General features: G+C 36.2%; 1 non-coding gene across 1 annotated transcript; it reads left to right on the top strand.

Moving 5' to 3' along the window:
* The first annotated feature begins 401 nt into the window (after window positions 1-401).
* Window positions 402-533, top strand: LOC134382877 (small nucleolar RNA SNORA17). Its single transcript, XR_010024139.1, has one exon. It is a non-coding gene; the product is annotated as a small nucleolar RNA SNORA17 (small nucleolar RNA).
* Window positions 534-16,617: the final 16,084 nt, after the last annotated feature.

Genomic DNA, 16,617 nt, shown 5'->3' with positions numbered 1-16,617 from the left:
GGAATTAAGGAACAGTGTGATTGTGAAGAGACACATGCGGAAACAATACCAAGAAACCTGCATAGTGGTCACTTTAGGTTTTTTTATGAATGCAAATCCATGAATACTGTACTAGTTGGGGTTCTCCAGAGAGACAAAACCGATTGGCTGTGTATATAAATATTGAGAGGAGATTTATTTGGGGAATTGGCTCATGCAGTTACGAAGGTTGAGAAGTCCCACAGTATGCCATCTGCAAATTGGATGTCAGTAGTGTGGCTTAGTCCAAGTCTGAAATCCTCAGAACCAGTGATGGGGTAATTCCCAGTACAAGGCCAAGGCCTGAGTTCCCCGAGGTTCTGCTGGTATGAGTTCCAGAACCCAAAAGCTGGAGAGTCTCAAGTTCTGATGATAGAGAGAAAACTTCTCCTAGAGGCATTGCAGGTGTGGTTGCTGTGTCATGGTTGTGTTATTAGGTGGCAGCAAAAAGAGAGGCTATGTCTACACTCAGTGTTCTGACCCGTGAACTTTTGAATGATTAACAGTCTGTCACTGCACCGTGCTCCGGCACAGCGATGTGTGTTTGTGGTTAAAGTGAAGCCTATTGTCTAAAACTTTAGTCCTTTCCTAGCCAGCCCGAGTTATTTGACAATCCTGCCTTTTCACAGTAGGAGGTAGAAGTGGGTCAGGGCAATGGTGAGCAGAGGAGGAAAGGAGGCAATTGTCAACATGGAAGATCCAGTGTGAGCATGGGCCAGAATGAGTGGCCCTCGAAATCTCAGCACAGGTCCAGTGCAGAGGCCAGCTCTATACTGTGTGGCCAGTGGGAACAGAGTGCAGATATGGGCTCTGGGACCTCGGGCATCATGGGTGTGGCTGCCATGTCACCTCCTCAGGTGCAGAGAACTCCTTGCATGTTTGCAGCCTCACGGCTTATTTCCACATCTGTTCTGAGGTCCAGCCACTTGCCTCTGGCCTCCTCCTCTTCACCTAGGCGGGGCTGTGCACTCCATTAGTTCGGCTGTACCACAGCTGGCTAGGGACAGCTGCAGGACCACTGAGCATAGCCCACCTCTGCAATTAGTGAAGGATGAGCCAGCTCTTGGTGGCTGATTACTCAACACTTTCCTCTTTGTATCCAGATTCTTAAGGTTGTTCTGCCACAGTATTCTGATGGTAATGGTGAATATCTTTTGGAAGAGTTTTGGAACTATCTAGGACCCAAGATCCCAAACTATATTGTTACATTATTACTGTATTTGGGTTATCTTGGTTGGCTTTTTCTTTTCTTTTTTTTTTTTTTTACCCAAAGAGAGAAAAAAAGTCATTTTAAAATATAGGATGAGGTTTAAGAATTAGCATTAAGAATATGTGCTTTATAGTTGAAGTTTTCAAATTGCAACTGGAACTATAGTTGAAGTCTTAAAATGAATTAATTAAAAGGTTTATTTAATTCACTTTCCTTCAAGGAAATTCTTTCTTTCTTGCTGGCAAAATTTGAGAATAATTTGTTCTTGAATTGTAAAAGAGAGAGAGAGAGACAGAAGGAGAGAGAGAGAGACAGAGAGAGAGAGAGATTCATCTTTCCCTCTGTTTTTGTTCTCTTCAGGCCCCCAGCAGATTGGATTTGTCTGCCCATGTTGAGGGCAGATCTTTTCCACCTAGTCCACTCAGGACTATATGCTAATCTCCTCTGGAAACCCTCACAGACAAAAAGCAAAAGTAATGCTTTATTAGGATTTTAGGTTTTCCTTAGTCTAGTCAAGTTGACAACTAAAATTAACATCACAAATACACAATCCATGAAACCAGGTACTTGTAAGCTAATCAGTTCCCTTTTAGTTTTGACCACAATTCCTCATGGCACCTGAGGCATTCAGGAGAAACACTACTAGCAGTGGTGGTGGTGGTGGTGGTAGTGATAGTAAGTTCTAGTAGTTGTAAGCTAACCTTTGAATAAAATCTACACTAAACCCATCTTAATAAGACCTTAACAGAATTGTTGAATGTTTTATGCTCACTTTCAAGTAACTTAGCAGGAGTGAGGAAAACATCCAACAAGATTGAAATAAAAGGAAAAAAATCAACTCACATAAACATAAATTTTTACAATGCACAGCATCCAATCAAAACGTATTTTACATTCAAAGACACATGAATATGTGACCCAGAACCAGCAGCCAATAGAAACAAAGAAAATAATAACAGATATAATGGAATTAGTAATAAACACAAGAAGAAATATTTCAACTAGTTATTTAATGAAAAAATAATGTAATGAGGAAGAGTGAAAAAAAAATATTTAAAACAAATGAAACATTTTGGGCTTAAAAATATTTCCTAAATTAAAAAGTTTTAGATTGAGTTGGTAGCAGAGAGACAGTGCAGAAGGAAGAACCTGAATACATAACAATGGAAAATATGAAAGATGGAGCATAGAATAAAATAATACAAGAGTATGAATAGATTTTCAGTTACTTGCAGAAGAATATCAGGTGTTTTTATACCTTGTGCACTAGTCTAGGGTTGTCATAAAAAATTATCACAAACTTAGTGGCTTAAAAGAGCAGAACTGTAGCTCTCGATTTTAAAAGTATGAAATCAAGGTGTCAGCAATTTTGTTTCCTTCTGAAGACTCTAAGGGAAGATCTGGTTTATTCTTATCTCCTAGATTCTGGCAATTTTTGGTGTCCTTTGGCTTGTAGATGCATCATCCCAATCTCTGTCTCTGTATTCACATGGCCATCCTCTCTATGTGTCTGTCTGTCTGCTGACTTCTAAGAACACTTCTCATTGGATTTAGAGAAGACCCTAAATTTAGTATGATCTCATGTTGAGGTACTTAATTAAATTTTCAAAGACTTTTATTCCAAATAAGGTTAAATTCTGAAGTTCTGGGGAACATATATTTTGGGGACTGCAGTTCAGCCCACACCACCACGTGATCAGAGTCAAAAAAGGAAGATAAGAGGAAAAAGGAAAAATATCTGAAAACATAATGTTCCTCAAAATTTCAAAGTTGATACCTTTAAATACATACAACCAAGCAGCTCAATGATCCACACACAGAATAAGTACAAAGAAAGTTATATATTAGCACATCATAATAAAATTGCAAAATATAAGAAAAGTACCTTAAAAGTTGCTAGAAATTATGCAAGCTAGAAAACAAAGGAACATAATTAAAGTGCTGAGAGAAAGAAAGCATGCAGAAAGAAAAACTATCAACTTGTAATCATTTATCTAGTGCAAGTATACAGGCAAAATAAAATTTGAAGGAAAACCAAATCTAGGAGATTTCGTCTTTAATTTCCATGCAGCCCAATACTAAGAGGCATTCTTCAGGAAGATGTCCATGTAAGTCTGATCTGCACAAAGGAATGCATAATGCAAAAAAATGGCTACTAAGTGGATAAGTAGCAAATATACTTTTTAGGGTTTACTTTCTTTAATATGCATTTTAACAACTAAATTGCACATTCTATTGTGATATTTTCTTACATTTCTATGTTTATTTTAATATTATTATCTTGAAATTTCAGCTATTGCCCTTCCATATCAGCTTTTTTTCCTGATTGTTTCTTTCCCTTTGTGCAAATATCAATTTCCAGAACTCTGCATTAAAAGCACTATTTATAGATTTCTGATTTTGCTAAGTAGAGAAGCCACATTCCTCTAAGGTTATCCCTTGTGCAATAAAATGTCCTGTATAAAACACAACAAGCAAACATAGGAAGACTCTGAAAATTAGAAAGAAAGAAGAAAACTGTGTAGGTACCTTAGACACTGAGGAATGATGAAGAGGTGAGTTCCCTGATTTTCCTCATTGCCTCCCATATATCTTAGACAGGACACTTGAAAGGTTTCCAACCTGCTACCAACACACCAAGAGGCTCACACAAATTAAAGCTCCAAGAGAAGCCTGTTCCACATAATCAAAAGACTAGAATAGATGGTCCAACAACATAAAATTATTATTATTTTTTTAACTATCCACCCTACTCCAGCAAAACACCCAAAACACCAGTAGTAAAATTGTACCTTTCCTTCTGTTGTAGTTTGAGAGGGTCTTGGTGAGGGGCTGATATCTCTAGCCTGCCTGCCTGTCATGTTTCTTGTTTAAGAAGACATAATTTTGTTAAGATGGCAATATTCCTCAAATAAATCTACAGATTCAATGCAATCCTTATAAAAATCCCAATGGCCTTTTCTTGCAGAAATGGAAATGCTGATCCTCAAATTAGTATAGAATTGTAAGGAGCATGGTTAACCAAAACAGTATTGAAAAAGGTAAACGGATTTGGAAAACTCATGCCTCTTGGTCTCAAAACTTATTATAATGCTACAGTAATTAAAACTAGGTGGGACTTGTGTGAAGATAGACATACAGACCAATGGAATAGAATTGAGAGTCCAGGAATAAACAAACATCTGTAACCAATTGATATTTAATGAGGTGACAAGACAATTCAATGGGGAAAGAATGGCCTTTTGAACAAATAGTGCCTGGAAAACTGGATACTCACATGCAAAAGAAAAAGCTGAATCCCTCTGTCAGTTTATATACACACACACACACACACACACACACACACAAAAAAAAAAAAAAACCCCACAAAATTTAAAATAAATCTGTGACAAGACTAAGAGATAAAACAATAAAACCATTAGAAGAAAATGTAGTGGTCAATCTTCATAAACTAGGGTTTTAAAGGGATTATTAGATTTGATACCAAAAGCATGAGCACTCAAAGATAAAGTAGATAAATTAGACTTTGTAAATTTTTTATTTTACAAAAAAATTGTCCCTTAACATCATCATAAAGAAGATAAAATTAAAAACTTCAGAATGGAAGAAAAATATTTGCAAATCATATTTTTAATAAAGGTTTGGTATCCAAAATATTTAAGAATATATATATGGAAAACTCTTGCAAATCAACAACAAAAAGCAACCCAATTTTTAAAAAATGGGCAAAGGACTTAATAGACATTTTTTTCAAAGAAGATATACAAAAATATAACAAGCATAGGAAAAGACATTCAACATTATTACTCATTAAGGAAAAGTAAATCTAAACTGTGAGATACCATATCACACACACTAACTATATATTTTTTTCTTTTAAGAAAATAAAAAGTGCCTGTAAGAATATCAAAAAAATAAGAACTCCTGAGAGCTTCCAGTTAAGATGGTGGAATAGACAGTCACCTGCATCACTCTCTCCCACAAATCAACCAATTTACAACTTTTAAAAGGCAACCACAGCAAAGCTGGGGCTGCTAGAGCTCAAGGGAAGAGGAGGAGATACCTACAGAGTTCATGAAGGCAGGAAAAGACACGATGATAGAAAGAAAGGATTGCTCTGATCATTTCGAATCTCAGCCACTTCAAGGTGGAGCTGGTGGGCACATGGAGCAAGAGCTGGAAAAAGCTGCAGCTGTGCCCTTTGTATGAAGTTGCTTGGAGGTGGTAGGGAAAAGGAGGGCCTTGGTGGCCATGAGGCCAGCAGGACCACCAGCAGGGTTCCAATGGACCCACAGAGCTACCAGCCACTGCAACAGAAAAAAAGAATTCACTCAGAGGCTGGTGAGTCACTGCAAAGGAACAATGCACAGCCCTTCCTTTTGGAAGTGTTTGGAGTGCGGGCAGTGGGGAGATGGGCCCAATAGGGAAACACTGGGGCACAGCATGGACAGCTGATCTTCCCCCCAATTCAGCACAGAACCACTCTGTGTAAACTGATCAGGAATATAGAATAGCAGGAGGAACAGTTTGCTGAAAAGACTCAGGTCCAGACCAGAGTTTCCACACAACCTAGGTGTACCATACCTCAGAAGACCCAGAAGTCAACTATTAAAACATGAGCTACACAAAAAGCCTTCCCTAGGGAATCAGCAGCAAGGTAAATATTTAACTCAGCCACAGGGCTCAAGTGCTGGTCCCCACAGGAAGTTCCCCCATTTTAGAAGTAAGCAAAGGACAACAAATTAGTTCCAGTGCAGAGTTTAAGTAGTGGAAACAGCTAATAATCCAACATAGAACTGAAAGAAAAAACAAAATACCCACAGACCAGAGACAAAGTTTGATATTAACTAGCAAATGTCTCAATTCACCAAAGGGTACCTATTAAACCTCGAAGAACCAGTAGCCTCCTGGGCCCTCAAGCCAGGGAGGAGGGAGGGCTGTGGGCCTCAGCAGTACCCCTTGACACCCACAGCCAACTCATTGACAACCACTGAGATGCTGCAGGAAGTGCCCTGGGTTCCCAAACCAGGCCAGTGAGGGCCGAGGGCCTCATGTCCCTGTGACACTCACAACTAGCCCAACAATGACCACTGAACCACTGCTGGAAACACTCCAGGCTCCTGAGCTGGGCAGTATGGGGCTGTGGGCCCCAGCCATGAACACCAACACTCACACGCAGCCCAGTAATGACCACTGAGCAACCACAGGAAGTGCCCTGGCTCCTAATTAGGGGTGGTAGGGGGCTGAGGGCTTCAGCCACACCCCACTGACATCTGTATTCAGCTCAGCAATGACCAAGCAACCAATGGAACCCCATGGTCTTCCCTGTAAGAATGAGGGAGGTATCACAGGCCTCAACCATGCCCCTCCTTTTCCTTCCTTCTCCCACCCTATTACCTTCCCCCTTCCCATCTCCCCTCCTACCCAACTGCTCCACGACAACAAGTTAGAATGTAAAAGCAGGTAGAGCCTGGGACCAACCCCTCCTCTCACAACCGGACATGCTGCTCCTGCCTCAGGGCCTGCCCAGGTTCCTGAGGCATGGATCCAGGGACCAATCCCTACTCCTGCAACCAGGCAAGGAGCATGCCAAAAACATCACTTTCATGTGGGTGGCCCACCACAGCCATCACAATAGCCATGGCTGTGGCAAAAGTGGCTAGATGCTACAACCACCATGCAGATGGCATACCAGCCACTGGAGTGCATTGACACAAAGAGAGTCACCAGTGGAGACCAAAGAAAAGAAGAGGATGTCTCTCTCCACAAAGCGCATTCAAGAGTGACGGAAGAAGCATCTGCTCCATGATAATAGTGGGGGACCTGAAAACACTTTCTCTCAGCACTGGCCAGATCATCTAGGCAACAAATCAACATAGTAACTGTTACTCTTTCAGAAGGAGAGAAGAAATCTAGGGTTATCAGAGGTGGTAGGGCAGAGGGAGAGGGAGATGCGGAGAGATTGGATAAGAGGCATAAAGAGTAAGTATTATTTGTTATAATATATATGCTAATAATATTGATTTGGTCAACATACATCAATGTTGAACCCCCCAAATACGTAAAATCAATTATGATTCAATAAAAATAAATAAATAAATAAAAATGAGAACTCTTGCACATTGCACTTGAGTGTGTAAAATGGTGCTGCTGTTGTGAAAAACATTTTGTCAGTTCAAAAAGTTAAACTTAAATTAACAAATTACCCAGCCACTGTACACCTCAGTATATGCTCTAGAGAAATGAAAGCATATGTCTACACAGAAATTGTACACAAATGTTTACAGCAACATTGTTTATAATAACTAAAAGGTGGAAACAACCAAAATGCTCATTAATAAATTGATTAATTGGATAAATGGATAAAATGGAATAGCATTCAGCCACCGAAAGGAAAAGTACATATTGAACATGGGTGAACCTCAAAAAATTACAATAAATAAAATAAGCCAGACATAAAAAAGTCTTGTATATTTTCGTATTAAAGATCCAGAATAGGCAAATTCACAGAGAAGGACAGAAAATTTGTAGTTGCCAGAGAATTGTTGGGGTTGGGGAGATGGAGAATTATTACTTGATGGGTATGAAGTTTTTTCCAGGGTGATGAAAATATCTGTAAACTAGAGAGTTGGTCAACACACAAACATTGTGAACACAGTAAATATTATCCAAACTTTAAAATGGTTAAATGTATGATATTTTAATTTCACCTCGAATAGAAAAAAAGTCACTTTTAAATCCACCACCCAGATAGAATATTGACATCTACCTTTCCAATTTTTAGTCTATTCAGACTTTTATAAATATATTTAAATACATAGGAATAAAAAATATTCAGAACTAAAGAAAAATAAATGAGTTATGAAGTCACACAAAAACACTGAGGAAACTTAAATGCATTTTGCTAAGTGGAATATGTCAATCTGAAAAGGCTATATACTGTAAGATTCCAACTATACGACATTCTGGAAAAGACAAAACTATGTAAAAAGATCAGTGGTTGCCTGGGATTCAGGAGCTGGGAGGGAAGGAATGAATAGGTGGTACATAGGGAAACGATTCTGTATGCAATAGTAACTATGAGTGCACTCATTACTCCTACAGAATTGTATAACGCAAAGAGTTAAACCCTATGTAAAGTATGCACTTTAGTTAGTAATAACCTATCAATATTATCTCATCAATTGCAACAAATGTACCACATCAGTGGAAGAAGTTAATGATAAAGGGAACTCTGTGTGTGTGTTGGAAGCAGGGGTGGATAGGATATGTAGAACATTAGGTACTATCTGCTTAATTATCCATCTGGTGACATCAAAACCTGGCAATGGCAGACCTTTCCCAAACCAACAGAGTCTGCCCCAGTAAATCTGTCACTCAGGAAAAAGGAAGGCAAGCTTCCTGGATGTCTGTTGACTCCAAATTTGTAGAATATTTTTCCCTCCCCAAATCTTTTGAATGTTTTTTTTATTGGTTATGAATATTCATGAGATACAAAGCTGATTTTCACCCCTAGTGCCCATGATGTGGGGGCCAGATTCATACTGGCTATATACCCATTACCACAAATTGTATTTGTACCCTGTGTCCCACAACTAATTATCCCCAACTTCCCTCCACCATCCACCTACCCCCAATCCACTTTGTAGCCCATAGAATGTTCTCTCCCTCTGCAAGTCCAATGCACTGCTGAGGTCTTTCTTTCCTTCCTTTTTTCTCTCTTAGCTCTCACATATGAGTGAGTGCACGTGGTATTGATCCCTCTGTGCTTTGCTTATTTCACTCAGCATTAGTTTCTCCAAGCTCATCCATGTGGTTGCAAATGGGAGAATTTCTTTTTTATGGCAGAGTAGTATTCCATGGTGTATATATATACCACAGATTCCTTATCTAATCATCGATGGACATTTAGGTTGGGTCCATGTCTTGGCTATTGTAAACAAATCTGCAATGAATATGGGAGTGCAGGTATCCCTTCGACATGATGATTTCCATTCCTCTGGTATGTTTTTGACTTTTTCTCTTCACAATGTTTTTATAGACTCCTTGTTAATCTCTTATTGATCTCAATTTACTCACTTTTTTTAAATGCAAGTGTCTCAGAGGAGAGAGAAACAACTGTGGGGATTTATATAACATAAGAATAGAATTTAGGGGACCTTATTTATTTTATCTCTCCTTCCTAATATCTATAGATGTAAATACAAGGGTACTTCAAAAAAGTTCATGAAAGATCTGTATATTCTCTTTTAATTCTATTTTTTTCTGTGAACTTTTTGAAGATCCCCATAGCTGTTGCCTGCTCTCTGAGACACTTGTATTTTTCAAAAATGAGTAAATGGAGATCAATGAGATTAACAGAGAGTCTATAAAAAAAATACTGCAAGGAGAGAAAGTAAAAAACATACGAAAGATTTGGAGAGAGATATATGCTTCAAATTTGGAGTAACTTTTGTTTGGTTGGTCGGTTTTATATTTTTCTTTCCATGCATGATATCGATTTACTGGGGCAGACTTGTAGTTTGGGAGAGGCATGTGAAAAAATAGTTTAGCACCCTACCTAAAATTCTACTCAAAGTTTTATTCCAGCTGGATTTTAGGTCTAAATATAAATACAAACATTAAAGTTTCTACACAATAATATAGAAAATATATTCATCATCTTAAAGATAGATGTATTTCTTAAAGAAATCTAAAAAGTACTAAACACTGATGGAAATATGGAAGTGTTATATTGCATTAATGGAGTCTTTAAAAGATTTTTATTAATGGACTCTTCAAAAGAGAATTTAAAAGCAGGTAATTTGGTAGAAAAAGATCACTGCAATATTTGTCTTCATTAAACTCTTATATTCAGAGGATGTAAAAAACTTCTAAATATCAATCAAAATAGAGACAATCTAAGTTTTAAATATGAAAAAATTCTTGAATTCACAATTTAAAAAGAGCAATATCCAGATGATCAATACAGTTCTCAAGTGTTCAACCTCATTTGGGGGGGAGGGGTCAGTATTTGTTTATTTATTTATTTATTTTTATTTTTAGCATACTCATTATTACAAATAGTAATTTTTCTTTATTCCCTTTACCCGACCTATCATTCCCCAAACCCCTTCCCTCTCTTCCCCCATCTCTAGTATCCTTAGTTTTGTTCTGAATGTTCAATGTATTGTTGTGGTCTTTTCTAACTTACTTATTCTCTCTCTCTCTCTCTCTCTCTCTCTCTCTCTCTCTCTCTCCCCCCCCTTCTTTCTTAGCACCCAGTTATGAGTGAGAACATGAAGTATTTCTCTTTCCGTGTCTGGCTTATTTCACTTAACATAACTTTTTCCATGCTCATCCATGTTGCTGCACATGGCAGAATTTCATTCTTTTTTATGGCTGAGTATTCCATTATGTATATATGCCACATTTACTTTATCCAGTTGTCTATCAATGAACTTTTAGGTTGGTTCCATATTTTGCCTATTGTAAACAGAGCTGTGGTGAACATGGGACTGCAGGTATCCCTTCAACATGATGATTTCCATTCCTTTGGATATATGCCCTGTAGAGGCATTGCTGGATCATATATTAGATAGTTCTATCTGTAGTTGTTTGAGAAACTTCCATACTGTTTTCCAAAATGGCCATGCTAATTTAGAGTCCCACCAACAGTATAGAAGAGTTTTGCTTTCCCTGCATCTTCAACAGCATTTGTTATTCTGGGTCTTTCTAATAATGGCCAGCCTAACTGGTATGAGATGATATCTCCATGTGGTTTTGATGCGCATTTCCCTGATGGCTAGTAATGCTGAGCATTTTTTCATGTACCTATTAGCCATTCATATGTCTTCCTTTAAAAAATTTTTATTCATATCCTTTGCCCATTTTTTAATTGTATTATTTGGTTTTTTACTGTATAGTTGTTTGATTACTCATATATTCTGGATATTAATCCTTTGTCAGATGTGTACTTTACAAATATTTTATTCCATTCCGTGGGTTGTCCTGCTCTGCTGGTTGTTTCCTTTGCTGTGCAGTAGCATTTTAGTTTGATATAATCCCATTTGTTTATTTTTTTTCTATTGTTGCTTGTGTTTTGGAATTTTATTAATAAAGTCTTTGTCCAGTCCTTTGACGGGAGACGGTGGCTGGCTGGTGCTGTGATCTGAACCCTTGACCTTGGTGCTACCCACACCAGGTTCTAACCAAGTGAGCTAACTGACCAGCCCCCTTCAATCTCATTTGTCATGCAGAAAATAATATCAGTTCCATAAAAACATACCTTCATAGATATACCAGCATTCACTGAGGAAGTAATAGGGAGAAAACACCACGGATTTTCAATGTTTTGAAGCTATTGGATTTTTACTCATTGCTGGTAGTTTTGAAAATTCATTCAACTACATTGGAAAGCAATCTGGCAGGGTTTAAATATTGAACATAGCATATACTGTGAATCAGCAGTGCCACTCCAAAGTGTATATAAAAATACACTGAAATGTAATCATTAGTTCACCCAGATACATGGATAAGAATCGTATTGTTAGTATTAGCCTGAAATTGGGAACAACAAAAACTGAATGACAGCAATCAAACTTAACACTGTTAACTTATATAAGTAAAAAGAAGAAACTGCTACATGAAACAACATAGTTGAGTATCACAAACACAACACCGATCAATTGAAAGCAGAAAGCAAAGGTGGCAGACTACATCATTCTATGTGTATGAAACCTTAAAATAGAAAAAAAGTACTATATATTACCAAAATTCAAAAATAATGGTTAATTTGGGGAGGAAGAGTGTTAGCTGGGCGATCAAGGAGGACTTCTAAGGTGTTCATTAATGTTCTATTTCCTAATGAGAGTAATATTTACATAGAGATGTTTATTTTGTGAATATTGGCCAAGTTGTGTGATTATGATTTATCTGCTTTCCCTTATGTATATTGTGCTTTATTAAAAAGGTTTACAAAACTTCATTGACATTAAAAATAAAGATAAATTTAATTGAATATAAGAATATAACATTTTTAATGTTTTTATTTATAAAAACTAAATGAAAACAACTAAACACATTTTCTGTATTAAGGTTATGTAAAATAAAAACAAAGGAGGGGATAAAAATTCAGAGCTGACTTTAATTACTTAGAAAACATTATAACAAAACATTGCTATTGGTAGGTAATTTCAGGGCTATTCTGTATTTATTTTTATTTAATTTGTTTTTAACATTTCCTTGTACATATTTGTGAGACACAGTGTGTTGTTTCAATACATGCAAATACTGCACAGTGATTCACTTAAAGTAGATAGCATAGTTTTGTACTCATTAGTCCACTTCTCCCTCCTGCCTTGCCTCCCCCATCAGCCTTAAGTAATCATTATATTCTACTGTCTACTTATATTCTATAAGAATCACTTTTTTTTAGACTTCACATATAAATGAAATCATATGGTATTCTTCTTTCTGTGCCTAGCTTTATTTCACTTAACATCATAGTTTCCAGTTGCATCCAAGTCATTGCAAATTATAGGATTTAATTTTTTGTACCTGAATAATATTCCATTGTGTATATGTACCACAGGTTTTTAATCCATTCATCTGTTGATGGATACTTACGTTAATTTCATCTCTTGGTTAATATGAATAATGTTCTAATGAAAATGTTTTAATGTCTTTTTGATATATTGATTTCATTTCCTTTGAGTATATACCTAGTAGTGGGATAGCTGGTGGATAAGGTAGACCTATTTTACTTCTCTGAGGAACCCCCATACTGTTTTCCACAATGATTGTACCAAATTACATTCACATCCAGGTAGGAGAGTTTCTTTTTCACAAAAGCTATTTTTTAAAAATAAATTCGCCAGGACAAGGCTAATGATAAAGCATAATGGGATAACACAAAAAATTATAAAAGGGGTATTATGGACTAAATGTTTGTGTCCTTCCCCCAACAACAAAAAAATTTAGATGTTGAAATCTTTACCGCTAATGTGATGGTGCTAGGAGGTAAAGACTTTGGTAGATAATTAGGTCGTGAGAAATGCTCATGAATTGGATTAGTGTACTCATGAAAGAAATCCCAGAGAGCTAGTCTCACCAGAGACTAGAGAGCAAGCCCTCACCAGACTTGGCTATGTTACAGTCTGACCTCAGACTTCTAGCTCTAAGAAATAAATTTCTTTTATTTATAAGTTACCCAGTCTATGGTACTTTGTTATAGCAGACCTTACTGACTAAGATAAAAAGAGATCAAATGTTACAATAATGCACTATGAATATCAATAAATTTAAAGTACTGACTATGGAGGATTTCATAAATTATCAAAATTTGACATAAGAAGATATAGAAAATGTTAACAAAAAGTACTTATACAGCAAAAATGAAAAATAATCACAAAATTACTCTGTTAGACATTGCACAGGGCTTGTAAAGCCTTAATTATATATGAATTGATCTTATGTAAAACGTTGTTAGAATATAGGAAAAAAGCAATAGACTTTGTCCATTTAATCTGTACAACTAGAATAAACTTTGTACCAAGCCTAAAAAAGAATGAAATAGTTTATATAATATATGATATATAAAAGCTCAGAACAGAGAATTAAATATATTTATATATTGTAAGATGTTGACTTTCATAGTATGCAAGAACAGTTCCACATTCAGAAACCTACTATTAAAATGTATCCTGGTGTCAGCTAAATTGAAAATATGGAATAAATCTATTAAAAATTTACTATCAAGGTCTAAAAGTAATAGCTCATGAAAATTCTTAACATATACAAAGTAAAATATTGTTTATTTAAGATGATAAATAGTACAAACAGCCAATGAATTTCACAAAGAGATATATCAGATTTACCCATTACAATGTCTTAAAAGATACAAATGAATAATACCAACAATATTTTTGAAATTTTTGTGCATTTATAAACAATGAAATTCTAAAAGAAAACAATGTTTGTAATCATTTTATTTTTAATAAGAAAATAAAATTTAAGCTTCTTACAGTTAGTAAGAGGATTTATACAGAACATAAAATAAAATACAAAACCTGTATTTTCTTATGACTCACAAATAAGGTGTTATAAAATGTTAAAAGGCTGAACTTTATAATGGCAAGAAATACAAACCAGTATGGAATAATCTTAAGCTCAGACATTTTGTTTGTTTTGGGTTTTGTTTTGTTTTCTTTTAAAAAGGACAATAGCCTGCTATTTATATAAGAAACTGAGCTTTGGGTTTCTAAAAGGTTAGTTTGCTTTCCCATCCTATAATGATTATATGATTTTATATAAAATAATTATATTCTTGAAATTGCTCATTTTCTTAATTTTATCAGCACCACACTCTCCCGAGTACTCGTTTTCTTAATTTTAGATAATTTATTAATAAAAAAACATAAAGCATAATGCTGAATAAAGGACTGACAAAAACAATTTTATAAGAATTCATTTTTATAAAGCAAAAAATTCGAATTATGAAGAAATCAAACAAAATATATTTATAACTAGATAAATTAGAATTATAATTAAATATTCAAGTTAACTTTAAAAAAGTTTCTCTTACGAGGTGACCCTGAGAGGCCCAAGAACGGCAGCGACCATGTGCCCCGAGATGAAAGTGTGACCAAACAGGGAGGCGGCACTGCAGCTGGACTCCACCCCCAGCCCAGGTGAGTTGGTGCTGACCAGAGCCACGTACTGAGGTGCCCACTTGGGAATAAGGAGGTGCTGCTGCTGGACTCCCAGTCCAATCCCCACAGCCCAGAGAGGCCTGAATCTGCCACCCACAGGCACTGAGGCAGCCATGCCAAATTGGCAGTCCTGGCAGGATCTTAGCCAGACTACAGTGTAAAATGAGAGGACCATGAAATCCCTTGCCACAATGACTAAACACCAAAAAAAAAAAAAAAAAAAAGATACCAGAAATATGAAAAATCAAGAAAGTACACCACCAAAGGGTAATAACTCTCAAGCTCTAGATCCTATAGAACAAGAAGCCCTTCAAATAACTGACAAGGAATTTTGAGTGACAATTCTAAGGAAACTTAATGAGATACAACAAAACTCGGCTAGACAACACAAGGAAATGAGGAAAAGTATGCAGGACTTGAAAGAAGAAATGTACAAGGAAATCACTGCCCTGAAAATGAATGTAGCAGAGCTTGCCAAACTGAAAAATTCATTCAAAGAAATAAAAAACACAGCAGAGAGTTTAACCACCAGGCTTGCAGAAGCAGAAGAACTTCTGACCTTAAAGATGAGTTGTTTGAAATAACACAGGCAGACAAAAAAAAAAGAAAGAAAAGAAAAGAAAAAGAAAAAGAAAAATTAATTAAAAACATTGTAGAAAATCTAAGAGAGATATCAGACAACCTTAAGTGCTCAAATATCTGAGTCATGTGTATTACAGAAGGGGAGGAAAAAGGAGATTGCATTGAAAACATATTCAACAAAATAGTGGCAGAAAACTTCAGGAAGCTCAAAGATTCCCAAATGTATTAAACCCCAAAAGGTCTTCTCCAAGACATGTTATAGGCAAGTTGGCAAAACTCAGAGATAATCTTAAAAGCTGCAAGAGAGAAGCATCAAGTCACCTGTAAAGGAGCCTCAATCAGACTAACATAAGACTTTTTATCACAAACCCTAAAAGCTAGAAAGGAATGGAATGATATATTCAAAATATTAAAGACAGAGATTGCCACCCAAGAATACTTTGCCCTGCAAGGCTATCCTTCTGAAATGAAGGGCAAGTAGTGTATTTCTCAGACAAACAGAAACTGCAGGAGTTCACCACCACATGACCACCCTTACAAGAAATTCTCAAGGGAGTTCTGGGTTTGGTACCTGAAAAATAACTACCACTGGTATAAGAACTCAAGAAAAATCAAAACTCACTAGTAAAAGAAAAATGCTAACAATTAAGAGAAAAAAAAAAATTTACCTACCACCCAAGAAACCAACAAATACAGAAGAAAAACAGTAAATCAGAAAGAAAGGAACAAAAGACACCTAAGACAACCAAAAAACAATAAAAAAAATGCTAGGAATAAATCAACACTATTCAATAACAACTCTTAATGTAAAAGGCTTAAATTCTCCAATCAAAAGACACAGACTGGCTGACTGGATTAAAAAGGTGGACCAAACTACATGCTGCCTTCAAGAGACTCACCTCCCCTATCAAGACACACATAGACTAAGACTGAAAGGATGAGAAAAAATACACCATGCAAATAGAAGTGAAAAATGAGCCAGAATAGTTATTGTTATATCTAATAAAATAGACTTTAAACTAAAAACCATGAAAAGAGATAATGGCCACTACATAATGTTAAAAGGATTGATCCATCAAGAAGACATAACAAATATAAATATTTATGCACCCAATG

This window comes from Cynocephalus volans, chromosome 7 (assembly GCF_027409185.1).
Source record: "Cynocephalus volans isolate mCynVol1 chromosome 7, mCynVol1.pri, whole genome shotgun sequence".
Classification (NCBI taxonomy): Eukaryota; Metazoa; Chordata; class Mammalia; order Dermoptera; family Cynocephalidae; genus Cynocephalus; species Cynocephalus volans.
The sequence above is the reverse complement of the archived record's forward strand: the minus strand, read 5'-3'. Positions and strand labels throughout refer to the sequence as shown.